This window comes from Anastrepha obliqua, chromosome 3 (assembly GCF_027943255.1).
Source record: "Anastrepha obliqua isolate idAnaObli1 chromosome 3, idAnaObli1_1.0, whole genome shotgun sequence".
NCBI lineage: Eukaryota > Metazoa > Arthropoda > Insecta > Diptera > Tephritidae > Anastrepha > Anastrepha obliqua.
Window position 1 is genome coordinate 121291330 of NC_072894.1, and position 15646 is coordinate 121306975.

Below are 15646 nucleotides of genomic sequence, written 5' to 3' on the forward strand. Positions count from 1 at the left end.
CTTTATGGTCATATTTCCTTGGATCATGTCGTCCGAATGGAAACACACACTTCGCTTCGGAAAGTATTCGAAGCGGTACTAGCTGCTGGTAGCAGAGGAAGAGGAAGGTCTCCTCTACGTTGGAAAGATCAGATAGAGAAGTAAACATATGGCTTCATTTGGTGTTGCCGGTTAGCACAAGAAAGAAACTACTGGCGCCCTTTAAAAAGGTCCATTTTATACTTTTCAACACTTACACCGTTTTATTGCTGTTGTCTTTCTCACTTTTTACCTCGTGTAAAACTCACGACAACACTCATACATACAACAGATCTATTTCCAATTACGGCCTGATCTTGAAAACTGCCTTCTATGTCGCTGTAGCAAAGAGGGAAAATTGTTCCCAAAGTATCAGTTGCTGTTTAGTTGGCTGGAATCCAATGCCCTTTTCTGCCACGTGCGAAAGGGTTAAGAGTTGAGATTCCATTATCGACAGATGCCGTCAAGATAAAGAGTGCTTTGAAAAATCGGTATTAATACATGAATGGAGAATTTTTGTTAATATATTCTTATTGCCAATTTCCATCTCAACATCGGTATGTTCAGGTAGTTTGCCGCCCAGAGCTTCGTGGATATCAAGCAAATTAGATTAGAGCTTGGCATTGCTCATGCGACTTAATACTCCGTTATATATTTTCCTGTATGAAATTCAATTCAAAAGTCAGCAAACTTGCTAATGAAATCACTTATGCTGGTAAATCATGATATACCCAATTTACAGATTCTTTATTGGAAAGTTCGTCTTGGATACGGAAGATCGAGAATGAGGAAAAGGTTGAGAAATCTCGATTAGATATGGGATTTGGCGAAAGTGTCACATACTTTAAAATAACTAAAAAGGGTTTGGCTAATGTCTTACTATTAAGAGAAGTCACTTGAAGAACATAAAGGCTAGTTTTGATGGGAAAAAGAGGAGGAAAGTTTTAAACATTTTACCTTTTATCTTTCTTTCTCATAAACATTGCAATAATTTGGCAAATGAAATCTTTGCGCACAATGAGGTGTTATATGAAGTCTTCTGGTCTGAAGTGGCATAAAACACCAAAAATATTTCTTGCTTTGGTCTGTAAAAATGTTTTCCTGCGCTTTTATACCATACTTCCCAAATGGAATTTCTAGCAAAAAATTACTCAGAAACTTCCGGACTGTCTTTCTCAAAACAAAGTCAGTGGAGGGCAATTTAAAACTCTTCAAAATATGCTTGCGATTTTCCAATTCGCTTGGGTGTCTCGCAGAAAAGCCAGCTAGATAATGAATCGCTCCGTTGCCATGAAACTCTCCATGCAGTAAATTGTTATGAGAGTCAAGTTGGCTTGGGAAATGTTTGCTGTTGCTCACAATCCTTCATGTCCTTTTATAAGGCGTTAATACAGCCAATCGTTGACTACGATGAACTCAGATTTTCAAAAACAAACTCAATCTTCAATTTCGAAAACACACGCTCAGTCTTTTTGGAGTATGGCACCTTTCCGTTTTGAATAGCGCTGATTACAACATTGAAGATTCAAATGGTGGATTAAAAATAGTGAACATTTTTAAAGAAAAGTCTTTTAATCCTTTTGAAACTCATCAAATCAACATTTAAATGTCTCTGATTTCGATACGAAATTGTGATTTTCAATATTCAAAATGGTGGATAAATTTCAAGATAAGTTTTCAAATTTTTTTGAAACCAGCTACTAGACCGTTTTAAGATCCAATCTTCGCAAATAAATATATCGAGTTTCTAAATGATTAAAACCTTTTCTTGATGTCAAGCCGCACACTGCCAGAAAGACTAGAGGGATACTACGTGATTTATTTTCTATCAAATTAATAAGCCATTTCGGTGATATATCCTGGCCACCCAGGTCACCCAGATCACCCGATCTTACCGCTATGGGAATTATTCTGTGGAGATACCAGAGATACCAGATACCATCGACCATCTCTGAGGTAAAGAAAATATCGTTCGAGAGGTTAATGTCATCCCGACATCACTTCTTTCATGAGAGGCACGAAGTACGAAGGCCAGATGCCTAGAGCTTATCCGATGTAACAGTCAAGTTTTAAAAGAAATAATTAAAAAAAAATCAAATCCTCACTCGTCTTCTTTGTAATAGTTATGAACTCAACGCCATTCAATTTCCAAACTCGTAGCTGTATTTCTCGGTCATTGGATGATCGGCACACACGCGGAAAAGCTGAGTTTGCCATTTAACTTCAATTGCAGAAGATTTGTGACCTTTCAAAGAAGGAGACTGTGAAACAGTTTCTCTGTAAATGTCCGGGTGTGGCAGCTAGACGGTTAAGGGTGCTCCTTTCTTCCACAGTCTGGGGAAGTGCGCCAACTTAAATCCCATCAACCTTCTCCATTACATCAACAGCTCTGGCTGGCTGTGGATATCTGCCTGTTGGAGGTCTCATAATGGTATCACAACTTTAGCGCTACTTGGATAATGCCAGAGTGGCATTTCAACCATTTCCCCTACCTATCTCCCTACCTTTCGATTCCGAATTCGGCCACCGGTCACCCGGTTTATATATTTCAAATGTTGAAATGACTCAGTAATGTTTCACATCTAACGAAAACAGCAATAAAACTATTTACAAGCACATCAAAATGCTTCAGCTAATGGTGATGTGCGAAAAAATATACTTCACAGTTAGCCATTAAAAGAAAAGGGGAAATATTTAAATTTGGGTCACTATTTTATGTTTCTAATAGCTGTATCTACCTTTAATGTTGTTGTATTTCTGGTAAACATTGTACGCGCTTATGTGGGCGTATGTTTGTATGTATGCATATACACGACGTTGTTTTCTTATCACCTCTACACCTTCCTGTGCGCCTATCGCACACCCTAATTTGCAAAGCAATAATAAACAAAAGGCAAAAATTCCAAATAAAAAAAAAAACTTGCAAAAAAGAAAGGCCAACCGCTGCTGAAAATGTGCGCGGAAAACGGGCATTTAATTAAATTTATGCCGGCTCGTAAGTAAAGTGTGAAAAATAGCTTTTCAATCAGCGGGTGATGGGGTGCGCCCGCCGTGCACTCTACTTAAGCCCATATCAGAGTACATACGTACATGTGTCTATGTGTCTATGTGTGTAAACGCATACAGGCTCGTTTCATTTTGTCACATAATGGCGATATGAAGCGCGCGCAATAATGGTTGGGAGTGAAAATTCAAAGCGGGCCATTGGGGCATGCAACCGCTTACGCACCAACTACGGCAGCTACCAACTCAATGATAGCAGTGAGCCCATATGCATTGCTTTGTATGTAGATATGTAATATAGTTAGCATAGACACCGTTGAAACCGCAACCAAATGCAGAATATAACTATAGCCGCACCACCCGCAACTTTGTTTATGTTTTGTCACCGGCAACGGTAATTAAATTCTGCTGCTATTGCCTGCTACTCAAACGCGAATAAATTCAACGAATTGTGATTCGCATTGCTTCTTCACTGCATACAGTGAGCAGGGAAGTGGTCTGGTCTGTAGCTTTACAAAATTACACTAGTTAACAAATTGAACCACTAAACTGAAAAATTTGTAAAATCAATGATAACACAAATATGTTACATACAAGCAGGCAAGCAATGGAGCGCGTGAAGGTCAATATAAAGATTTCCATCACTCAAAATCATTTTTGTTTTTTATTTTGTAAAAAAGTTATTCAAAACCAAAACTAACTATAAACGATGATGATTAATTTTGCGTCACCTATATACAGAGTGATCAGATTCGACGTTTTCCAATAGAGGTTTTTTTGACGGATAACGCGTGACTACTGTCAAACTAAATACATAGTTTTTTAAGTATGCATTGACATTTCATGGACAGACTTACGCCTGAACAACGTTTACAAATCTTACAGTTTTATTACGAAAATCGGCGCTCTATGAAAAGTGTTCATCACGCTCTCTGGCCAACTTAGACTCATTTTTGGCTTAAATGCTACGTCAGTAAGCAGAATTGGTGTTTACGGATGGCCGAATTACGGCGCAGTAGCGGCCAAAATTTGGAAGGGATTATCTTTAAAAAATAAATGTCATGCATAGTTCTACACAAAAATAATAAAGATTGGATTTTCATTTCAATTTAAATTCCGATGCCTCTAAATTGATCACCCTTTACAATAGGGCGAATGCATTCAGTAAGGCGATTTCGAAAATCTCCAGGCGCCCTAAACTGTGAATATTCAGTTCATGTGTGAATTCAGTATTGTTGTAGGGAAGTGAAACATAGCTGCTCTCTAACACCATCACACAGAGTTTAGAATCTTACGTCAACAAATGCCTCCGCATCATCTGTAGAATATTCTGGCCGAACACCATCAGCAAGGACGCGCTGTGGATATCAACGAATAAGGAACCCATCCTATGGTAAATCTAATGCAGAAAGTGGCAAGGGATAGATCACTCGTTTAGAAAACCCACAGATAGTACCACGAGAGTGGCATTGGACTGGAACCTGCAAGGGAGCAGAGGTCGCGACCGCCCAAAGAATACTTGATACTCTGATAAAGGTAGCTGTAAAACACAAACGTACTAACGCAGCACGTTCAAAATTTGACAGGAGTCAACTGACAGATGCCTGTTGATAGGAGCAGTATTTGTTTTTCAGTAAAGAGGTCAGAAATAAAAAAAGGTCACGGACTTATTGACCCGCCCTCGTACACAATAATACACTAGTGATAGTTGAATTGGATAGACAGACACGCATAAGCACAAGAAGTGGATTTTGTGCATTGCTTCATCACTATGGTTGAGACTTGGGTCTATCACCAAATCAATCCAAGAGGCTACGGAGTGGTGTGAATCTGGCTCTCGGCTCCGAAACGAGTCGTGTCCGGAAATGGGCCAAGAAGGTGTTAGCATCAGCTTTTTGGGATGCAAAAGCTATTTTGTTTGTGGATTACTTGCAAACTGATAAAACAATATATTCTGAATATTATTGTAACTTTCTACACCAGCTGAAGGAAAAAAATTGAGAAAAAAACCCAGTTTTTCATCAGAACAATGCACCGAGTGACAGGAGCATTTTAACATGAATTAAAGTTTAAATTCTTGGACCGTCCTCCGTATTCACCTGATTTGACCCTTAGCGGCCTCCATTTGTTTCCAGACCTAAAACAATTCATGCGTGAAAACCATTTTTCATCAAATGATGAGGTCATAACAGCTGTGGAAGCGGAGTCTTCAGCCCTTCCAGATTCTCACTTCAGGGATGGAATTCATAAATTGGGATCTCGTTGGAAGTGTATGATGTTCGAGGAGACTGTACTTGCTATTCATTATTTCAAACCATAAAGTTGTGTTTTTCTTACCGAACCACAAAACTTATTGAACAACCTATGTTCATTCTTCATTATATATTCTCCAGAAAGGTGTAAAATAACTGCAATCGCTTATTAAATAGCGAGTTTTGTTCTGCTGTGGTACTTTTGAATTTAATTTTGAAATCATTCGAATTTCTAAGGTGGTATTTCTGTGCATCCTTTACATATTCAACTTGAAATTTCAAGCTTTCAAGTTTCTAACTTCAACCTGTATTACAAACTTTGAATATCCGCTTTAAAGTATTATGTATATTGCGTTTGTTGTGTTATATTTAATAATTTCAGCATTTCATGCATTATTCTGACGGGTGTATAGATACTAGATTTTAATAGGAATTTCATTCCATTATTTTGCAGTTTTTGTAATCTGAAGTATTTAGTTGTGTTTGGTTTCAACAAGCACCATATATAGGATGGTTGAAACATATTCAAAATGTGTATGAACATTATAAATACTTATTGCAGTTATTGTGTCGATTTTACTTCGTATCCTTTTAAGAAAACTATTCTTGTTTGCACATTTTTTGAATTTATATTGAACGAGCTCTTTGAATTTCATATTTTTGTCTATAATGAAACTTAAATCTTCATACGGTCCATCTTCTCAGCAACAAAATCATTTGTTTTCAATTAAGTTTGACTTCTTCTTCTTAATTGGCGCTATAACCGCTTACGCGATTTTGGCCGAGTTTAACAAAGCGCGCCAGTCGTTTCTTTCTCGTGCTAACCGGCGCCAGTTGGACACACCAAGTGAAGCCAAGTCCTTCTCCACCTGATCTTTCCAACGCAGAGGTGGCCTTCCTCTTCATCTGTTACCACCAGCTGTTACCGCATCGAATACTTTCAGAGCCGGAGCGTTTGTAACCATTCGGACGACATGACCCAGCCAACGTAGCCGCTGGATCTTTATTCGCTGCGCTATGTCGATGTCGTCGTAAAGCTCATGCAGCTCATCGTTCCATCGTCTACGTTGCCAACGTGCAAAGGTCCAAAAATCTTACGCAAAATCTTTCTCTCGAACACTCCAAGCGTCGCTTCAACGTATGTTGTCATCGTCCACGCTTCTGCGCCATACGTTAGGACGGGCATGATGAGAGATTGTAGAGTGTTGGTTTAGTTCATCGAGAGAGGACTTTACTGCTCAGTTGCCTACTTAGTCCAAAGTAGCACTTGTTGGCAAGAGAGATTCTACGTTGGATTTCAAGACTGACATTGTTATCGGTGTTAATGCGGGTTCCTAAATAAACGAAGTCTTTTACAACCTCGAAATTATAACTGTCTACAGTGACGTGAGTGCCGATACGCGAGTGCGCCGACTGTTTTTTTGAATACAGGAGGTACTTCGTTTTGTCCTCGTTCACCACCAAACCCATTCGCTTTGCCTCTTTATCCAGTTTGGAGAAGGCAGAACTAACAGCGCGGTTGTTAAGGCCGATGATGTCAATATCATCGGCATACGCCAGCAATTGTACGCTCTTATAAAAAATTGTGCCTGAGCGATTAAGTTCTGCTGCTCTCCAACATTAGGTTAAAGAAGTCATACGACAGCGAGTCACCCCGCTGAAACCTCGTTTGGTATCAAACGGCTCGGAGAGGTCCTTCCCAAATCTGACGGCGCTGCTGGTGTTGAGCAACGTCATCTTACATAGCCGTATTAGTTTTGCGGGGATACCAAATTCAGACATCGCGGCATACAGGTAACTCCTTTCCGTACTGTCGAATGCAGCTTTGAAGTCGACGAAAAGGTGGTGTGTGTCGATTCTCCTTTCATGGGTCTTTTCCAAGATTTGGCGTATTGTGAATATTTGGTCGATGGTAGACTTTCCAGGTCTGAAGCCACACTGATAAGGTCCAATCAGTTGGTTGACGGTGGGCTTTCAGCCTTTCACACAATACGCTCGCTAGAACCTTATAGGCGATATTTAGAAAATTAATCCCGCGGTAATTGGCACAAATTGCAGGATCGCCCTTCTTATGGATTGGGCAGAGCACACTTAAATTCCAATCGGCAGGCATGCTTTCATCCGACCATATTTTGTATAGGAGCTGATGCATGCACCTTACCAGCTCCTCGTCGCCATGTTTGAATAGCTCAGCCGGCAGTCCGTCGGCGCCCACGGCTTTGTTGTTCTTTAGCCGCGTTATAGCTATTCTCACCTGGTCATGATCGGGTAGCGGAACGATAATTCCGTCGTCAACGATTGGGGTATTGGGATTTTCACATTCTCGGAGTCCACTTTTCATTTTTGTGTTCGTATGTAGAGGGAGAGTTTATTAAAAAAAAAATTGAAAGATATACTCAAAGTTGTAGATTCAAATAATGCAGCAGTGCACAAATTTGTTTCGCAAATTCCCATCTGGAATTCAAACATCTCTTGAATATAATTTAAAAAATAATTTGAAGAAGAACTTTATTGCAGTCAGCTTATCCCTTGACGAATACACATATGTCGCAGATCTTCCACACTTGACAGTTTTGATACGTTTTGTTTCACCTGACTTCGTTGTTAATGAAGGATTATTAGATTTAGCAGCACTACAAATTAAACCCGCGATATCAATAATAACAATACATTAGACCTCATAATGAAAGCTTTTGATGTGCCTCTTAATAAACTTGTAAGCATTCCTACTGATGGGTCTCTCGCAATAGTAGATAAAAAAGCGGTCTTATTAGGCTTTTAAGAGAAGATTCTCAAATTCCACAATTCATACCAATTCACTACATAATTCACCGAGTACATCTCGTTACAAAATATTTAAAATATCTCGATGTTCCGAAAACATTTCAAATTGAATCCGCACCAATGCTAAAAATCATCGACACTTCAAACATTTCCTTGAAGAATTAAAGGGCGAAGAACTTTTAAATGGCATTAATTTCTTTTTCATTGTTAGACGGTTTTCTAGCCAGAACTTATTAAATCGTTTTGTATAGTTTTTTGATCCGATAACTGCTTTCTAAACGAAAAGGAAATAACCAATTCAGAATTATACGATAACGAGAGGTTACAAGACTTAATGTTTTTGACTGATGTCATGGAACATTTGTAAATACTGAAGGAGAAAGATAAAATAATATCTGACCTCTCACGGTATACATTTAGTTTTCAAACTTAATTACAACTTTTTCAAAATGACATTAAAAATAAAACGTTTGTCATTTTCCTCAAATTAAAACAATTTGGTTCAATATAATAAAAGCAAGGAAAACTCAACGAGTATATGAGTGGCTCAGTGCCATCCTTGCCTAAGCCTCAATTTAGTCATTTCCTAATAATTAGTGACAAAGTTAATAGGTAAGTAAAAATTAAACAGCCTTTTTAGGAAGGTTTGAATCATTTAATTAGATGTCAGCCTTGTCTCGTTCAAAAATTAGGGATATGCAACTTAAGCACGGATAGTTTGGAGTATTTCTAAGTAGTGTCGCATAATAACTCCATATATGAAATTTTTAGGGTTAGGCAAGGATGGCACTGAGGCACTCATATAAAAAAGCTAGAAAGAATATTCACGAAATTCCCAAAATTTGAAGTCTAAAAATACAGCTTAACTTTAGTTTGCCTTTCAATACTTTTCCACTCGTTTATTAGGTAGTCTACTGCAGTTTCGCATGAATATTTCTTTCTGAAACCAGATTAGAATTTTGGAAATTGACAAATTTCTCAAGCAATTTTTCTAAGTAATTTTAAAGCCATTGATTGGCCTGCATTTCTCGCATAGGGTAATTATAGGTAACCTATACATTTCCTCAAACAGCCACGCCACATCCATTGCCTGCACTCTCAACAACTGACAATTTGAGTGTAATTAAAAAAGTTTAATGGTAATTTTTTCTTGTTGCATTGTGCTAAATTTACTCACAAGCAAACAAAAAACATAAATAAATATATTTTTAACGCTTCATAAATTACAATATTAATGACATGCACAAAATTAAAAAAAGAACGGAGATATAAAAAAAAATATGCATAAAAGTTAAAACAAGTATAAAAACCACATAAATAACGGGAAATGCTGTAAAAAAGTCATAAACACACTTTTTGATGTTTATTATGTCCGCTAGAAAGTAAAAATATATAAAATACTAGCACAGTTGACATTTGCTCGTGTCAACAATAGGGGTGGCAAAAAGAAGAAAAATGTTATGAACAAATACTGAATTTGAATGAAGTGATAAGCGCCAACAGCAGCGCTACATGGCGGTGATGGTGATGATGAAGATGGTGGTAAGAGGTGTTGTCAGGTAGCACTGCGTCATGAATAGCACATAGTTGCGGGTTTCATTAGTGGCAAAATACAGGGTGAACGATATGAAGTGTTACCAACTTCACACTGCTTGTATCTGTAAAACAGCTCATGACATCAACGTCAAAATTGTTCTAATGACAGTTCAATATATTGTTTATAAGCCATCAAAAGCATTTGCGTCTCAGTTTTGTTGAATTTCTTTTTCTCTGATGGAATTCAAACGTAATAGTGTGATTGCGTTATATTTGGCTGGAAAATCACAACCAGCCATTGTTCGTGAGCTCAGTCACCTCAAAGTGAATAAAATGTTTGTGTATCGCACTATAAAACGTTACAATGATACTGGTAGCATCTCGAAACGTCATGGAGATGGACTAAAAAAACCGCAATAACGCCAGAAATGGTTCGGAAAGTGAAAGCTCGACTTGAACGAAATCCACGTCGAAGTGGAAGAAAAATGGCCAAAGAACTGAAAATAGCGCAAGACAGTATTCGACGCATATTGAAAAAAGAGCTCAAGGTCAAGGCTTACAAGTTCCAAAAAGCACACGATCTTTCACCCCAGCAAAAAAAGTTCGGTGCGAAAGAGCAAAGGAGTTGTTGAGCTTGCACGAACGTGGCGAATTTCCTAACATTGTGTTTTCTGATGAAAAAAATGTCCCAACTGAGCAGTTCATAAACACTCAAAACGATCGTGTTTACTTGACCGAACGCTCATACGAGAATTTGAGCCTACGTATGGCCATTCGAAGCAATTTCCCATTGCAAGTAATGGTTTGGGCCGCAGTGACCGCTGATGGACGCTCTCCAATCGTTTTTATCGAGCCTGGTGTCAAAGTGAATGCGACTTATTATCGTGAAAGTGTTTTAGAAGCTGCTTTAGAGCCGTGGACACGCAAGCATTTTGGTCGTAGACCATGGACGTTCCAACAGGACTCAACACGGTCTCATAAAGCACACTTCATTTCATCCACACAATGGCTTTCGAATTCGCCAGACGCAAATCCGATGGACTGATCCATTTTGGAGAGCAAGATGAGGACTAAAAAATATGCCAGAATGGATGCGCTGAAAAAAGCGATTATACGAGAACGGGCCAAAATACCTCAACATCACATTCGTGCAGCATGGAACTCATTTTTTGACCGTTTGAAGGCTATAGTCAAGGCAAAAGGTGGTAATATCGAGCTTAAGTGAATATATATTAAAATTGTAATCATTTCTGAACAATTTTGTCTTTGAAATCAATAATAAAAAACTAATTTCACACAAAAAAGTTATGGTGTTTTGAATAGGTAACACTTCATATCGTTCACCCTGTAAAGTTTTGTAGTAATACCCCAACAGGCAAAACTTGCACTAGCGAAACGAATTTCTAGTACAACACAACAAAAGTTCGGTAAATTGAATTGAAAAAGGGATACATTTTTTTTTTATTTTATATATTCATTATTTTTTATCTTCTCCACATAATCACCATTAATTTCAGTACATTTTTTTAATCTGTAAATCCACTGTTGAAAACAGTCCTCAAAATCGCGCTTTTGCAACTTTTTAAGTTGAGCTAACAAAGATTTTTACTTTATATTTTTTTTTTTTCATAATGGCGATGGACGAATTTCTTCAATGCCAGAAATTATAACGAAGTTACTTAGCATTTGAGCTGGCGCATTATCGTTGTGTAAGCAATAGCGGTGCAGTTCCTCGTTTTTCCTCTTTTTAAGTAAATTTTTGCACACTTTTGTTAATCAGTTTACAGTATAGCGTTTGGCAGTTACTATCTGAGAAGAATCTAACGGAATAGCAGCAACTTTTTTTTCTCTGGTGAAGTAAACCGATATCATCAATTTTGTCTCTGACTTTTGCTGCTTGGCTTTCATAGGTGGATTCGCTCCTTTCGCGCTCCATACCTGTTTGGTTTCTGGGTCATACTTAAAAAATGGATGATGAACCATTACGATCACATTCAAGAGACTAGACTCTATTTTTCGAGTTTTCTTCAAATACATTGAGCAAAATTTACTCTTGCTTCCTTTTGTCTCTCATTCGAAATTCGTACATGTCATCGGGTGTGTTTCTTCGTGTATTGCAAATCATTAAACAATTCACTACACATAATTTTCTGTGTCATTCATGTGTCTCCGTCAATTTTTCGCTCCCCAGAGTCACATTTACTATCTCGATCGATGTGTTTGGCCGCCCTTCTCGAAGCTCCTCCGTCACAGAAAAATATTCAGTCTGGAGTCTTTTACACCACTTACAAATAATCTTAAGTGATGAATGGTTAGTTTCATCTGCAGTGTGGAACTCATTGAAAATTTCCACCGGTTTAAATTGTCGGTGAAAGCCGTAAGTTATTCAGAAATGAATTTCCTGCTGTGTTGCTGGCGGAATTTCTGCTGGCATTGCATCAATTGTTTTACATTTGCTCGTCTCTAATCTAACGGATTTTTCTAATATCTTGAAATATCGTAAGACTATAACAAAACTAATTGCATTTTAAAAATTTTCAAAGAAATAAAAAATAACATCGCCTTACCGAACTTTTGTCAGCGCATATTAGTACCCTAAACAGACAACTTTGCATTGTGAAAATTAACTAAATGATGATAGATTAGTAAGGGAATCGTAATATAATTGTAAATTGTGAATACATTTATCCTTTGGTATTTTACCAATGGCCTCTCATGCATTTTGTTCATACTAACAAAAATAAAATTTTAACTGAGTAAAAGCTGTAAGTTTCTTTTCTTGAACACAAAACAATATTAAAGAGGCTTCCCACGTGACAAATACAAAAAAATAGAAGGCCTTACTTCTTCAACAGAATAACGTTGATTTGTGCTGACCCAAGAATATAGCAGTGCTCCGAGTAGCGGGTTATGACAAGGTTTTGTAAACCTAGGACTTCATGTGCTCAAACAGTACCCTTTTTACAAGTACTTCTTACGATGCTGATGATAAATTGCGGATTGGCGAAAATTTAGAATGAGTTCATGAGAATGAGTTTTTACTGCGCATTATGCTCCGTCGATGCTATTTGTTGAGGGTATTGTCGATAGTTCTTGTACAGCGATTATCCTTTAACAACCTCTTTAATTTTGCGGCGGATATTTCGGGCAATACATTATGACAGAGGGCAAATATGAGTTTATCGCCGATTTGAATGTTTACGTCCGAGTTTTATTTTATGGCAAAACAAAGTCATCTCCCTTTGCACATTCTTGTGGTGATTCGGCATAGGAAACCACGTGATCGGAAAACGGATTCTGGTAGAGAAATTATGTGATTCTTATATTTTGAGTACACAAAATGTTCAGTAGTTTTAGGTAAAAAAAACAACGGAAAGCAATTTGGTGGAGCTTTTTAACCCTTTAACTCCTCAATAGATGGGTATTTTCACCACCTTTACGGGAAAGAACATAAAATGCTCATAACAAACAGATATAACGGATTTAAATGTACTACGAAAATATTTGCTATAAAATTCTACTATAAGTCCTTTAACACACCAAAGCTTAAAATTCCACTTAAACGTTAGAAATGAGTCAAAACGAAAAATGTGTAAAGGTTAATTTCGGTGGTGTGCATATGTGCATATTTAGTTACCGTAACATTTTCCATTTTGACTTATTTCTGCTGTTTAACCCTTTATCGTATATGTGCCATATATGGTATTGCAGTTATGATTCAATTTTATTTCCAAATTAAGAATTATAAAATAATTTAAACCATTTTAATCCAACAAATATATATAAATAGCAATAATAAAAGACAAAAGCATTGGCTATGATTTAATACAATTCGAAATAACCTCACTTTTGTGCAAGTGTGTGAAAAAGCAGAATTCAAGTATGAGTCACTTCAAAAACGATAACAGAGAAAACGAAAGTACTTTTTGACCAAAAAAAAAATATTTTCATGGAGCTGATATATTCATCTTTCTCGACGGATAATAATTTTCGCGCTTTTCAACTGTTTTCTATGCTTTACAAAAGTTTTTATGTACTTAGATGCTTCCATAGAAAAAAAAATATTGTATATAAACATTTTTCATTATTTTTCTTTTAATAAGTCTTATTGATAATTAAATAAAGCTTCTTCTACCGTGAAAGATTTTTTTTTTCAACGCTTTATCAATACACGCAGTAAAAAGTTAAGTTGAATTTTGCGCTTTTATTTACTTTACTTTCCAACTTAAAATCTTAACTAGATTCACAATATGGTATACTAAAGCTAATTTACATAAAAATACATCTAAAACCAACAAATATACACTTCTGACAAAGGCTCGGTAAATAACTCTTAGATTTGGACATTCGCCACCACTTGAGAGGGTGAAAAAATGTATATATGTATGTGTGTGGTATGTATCTGTACTTCATAAGCCGATGTTTTCTGTCGTCGAAATCACTTATGTGTATGTATGTATGTATGTATGTGTATATGTACACAGCAGCTTCTCGATACTAAAGTGACACTTAGCGACACTCAACCACTGCTTATCGCTTCACTGGATCCCATCACTCTGCAATATCACCAATAACAGCGCCAATTACACTCCCACCTACACCTTAACCGGCAAATCACCTGTTAAGTGACAAATTTCGTAGGCGCTCAGCAGTTGGCCAACAACATACAACTTATTTACAAAGCAATGGGAGCTGGCCGTTAGTTTGTGTGAAATGTATGGTATGCCTGGGAACTTCAAATAAAGGCAGACATTGCCAAGTAAATAAATACGAGTACATAAAAATGCATACAAATGTCATCAGTATACGTGTTTACCTGCCCAGCAGTCAAATTTTGTAGTCTCACAAGTGAACTAGTTGTATACCACACATTTCTTCTATGCGCATGCATGCTATGTTAAGATTACATTAGATATGTTAACTTTACATGGACTTTTTGATACCTTTTATTATATACCTATGTAATAGTAAAGGGTTTTGCAATAACAGGTGTTAGGTGTTAAACAGGAGTGATGATTAACGATTTTTTATGGCGGGAATTGGATGGTATTGATCTGGACAATGTTTATTTTCAACAAGATGGCGCTATGTGCCACACAAGCAACGAAACCATTGATCTTGTACGGGAAAAGTTTCCGGACCGTGTTAACTCTCGAAGAGATGGTCGCAATTGGCCACCGAGATATTGTGATTTAACACCTTGTGACTTTTTTCTTTGGGTCCACGTGAAAGAGAAGGTCTACGCCAACAGCCCAGAGTCAATTCAAGACCTCAAAGATGGAATTCGTGAGGCTATCGGGGACATAGGGCAGCTACTTTGCAATTCGGTTATGGAAATTTTCATGAAAAGGATATTGTCTTGTAAGCGTGGTCGTGGTGGTCATTTGCCTGATGGTATTTTCCACTATTAACGGCATGCCTTCCTCTTTTTAATGAAATAAATATCAAAATAACACCTCTTATTGGAAAACCCTTTATATTATTTTCTAATAACATAATTTATACAAAGTTTAACTGCAATCTTTCCAACTTGATTCAAAAGGCTAAGATATAAGGAAAAGATAAATTCATTCCAAACAAGTTATTATCACCTCCTTTCACGAGGATTGTCATTTACGACGGGGTTCAATAAGTACCTGTGTTAGAAATGAAGACACCATTTTTTTTAATTTTTATTTTTTTATTCAAAAAATAGGATTTGTCGAACTCTCCAAAATACGCCCCTGTCTCGGGGCTGACTTCCTCGTTTGAACTAATTTTTTTCCCGCGAGCCATTTCTTCATGTTAAAGAACAAGAAAAAGTCACAATAACTCACTGTAGTATTTTCCAGTTATCGTTCTTCCTTTATCTAAAAAATCCATCAGGATGACGCCCAAAACACTGTCGCCATGACCTTTCTGGCCGATGGAAGTGTCATCGCCTTCTTTAGAACTGATTGACCAGGTGAAATCTATTGTTTTGATAGTTGCTTAGTTTCTGGTGTGTAATTATGAATCCAGGTTTCATCGAGAGTAACAACTCGTCGCAAAAATTCCTGCGGATCTCGCTTAAA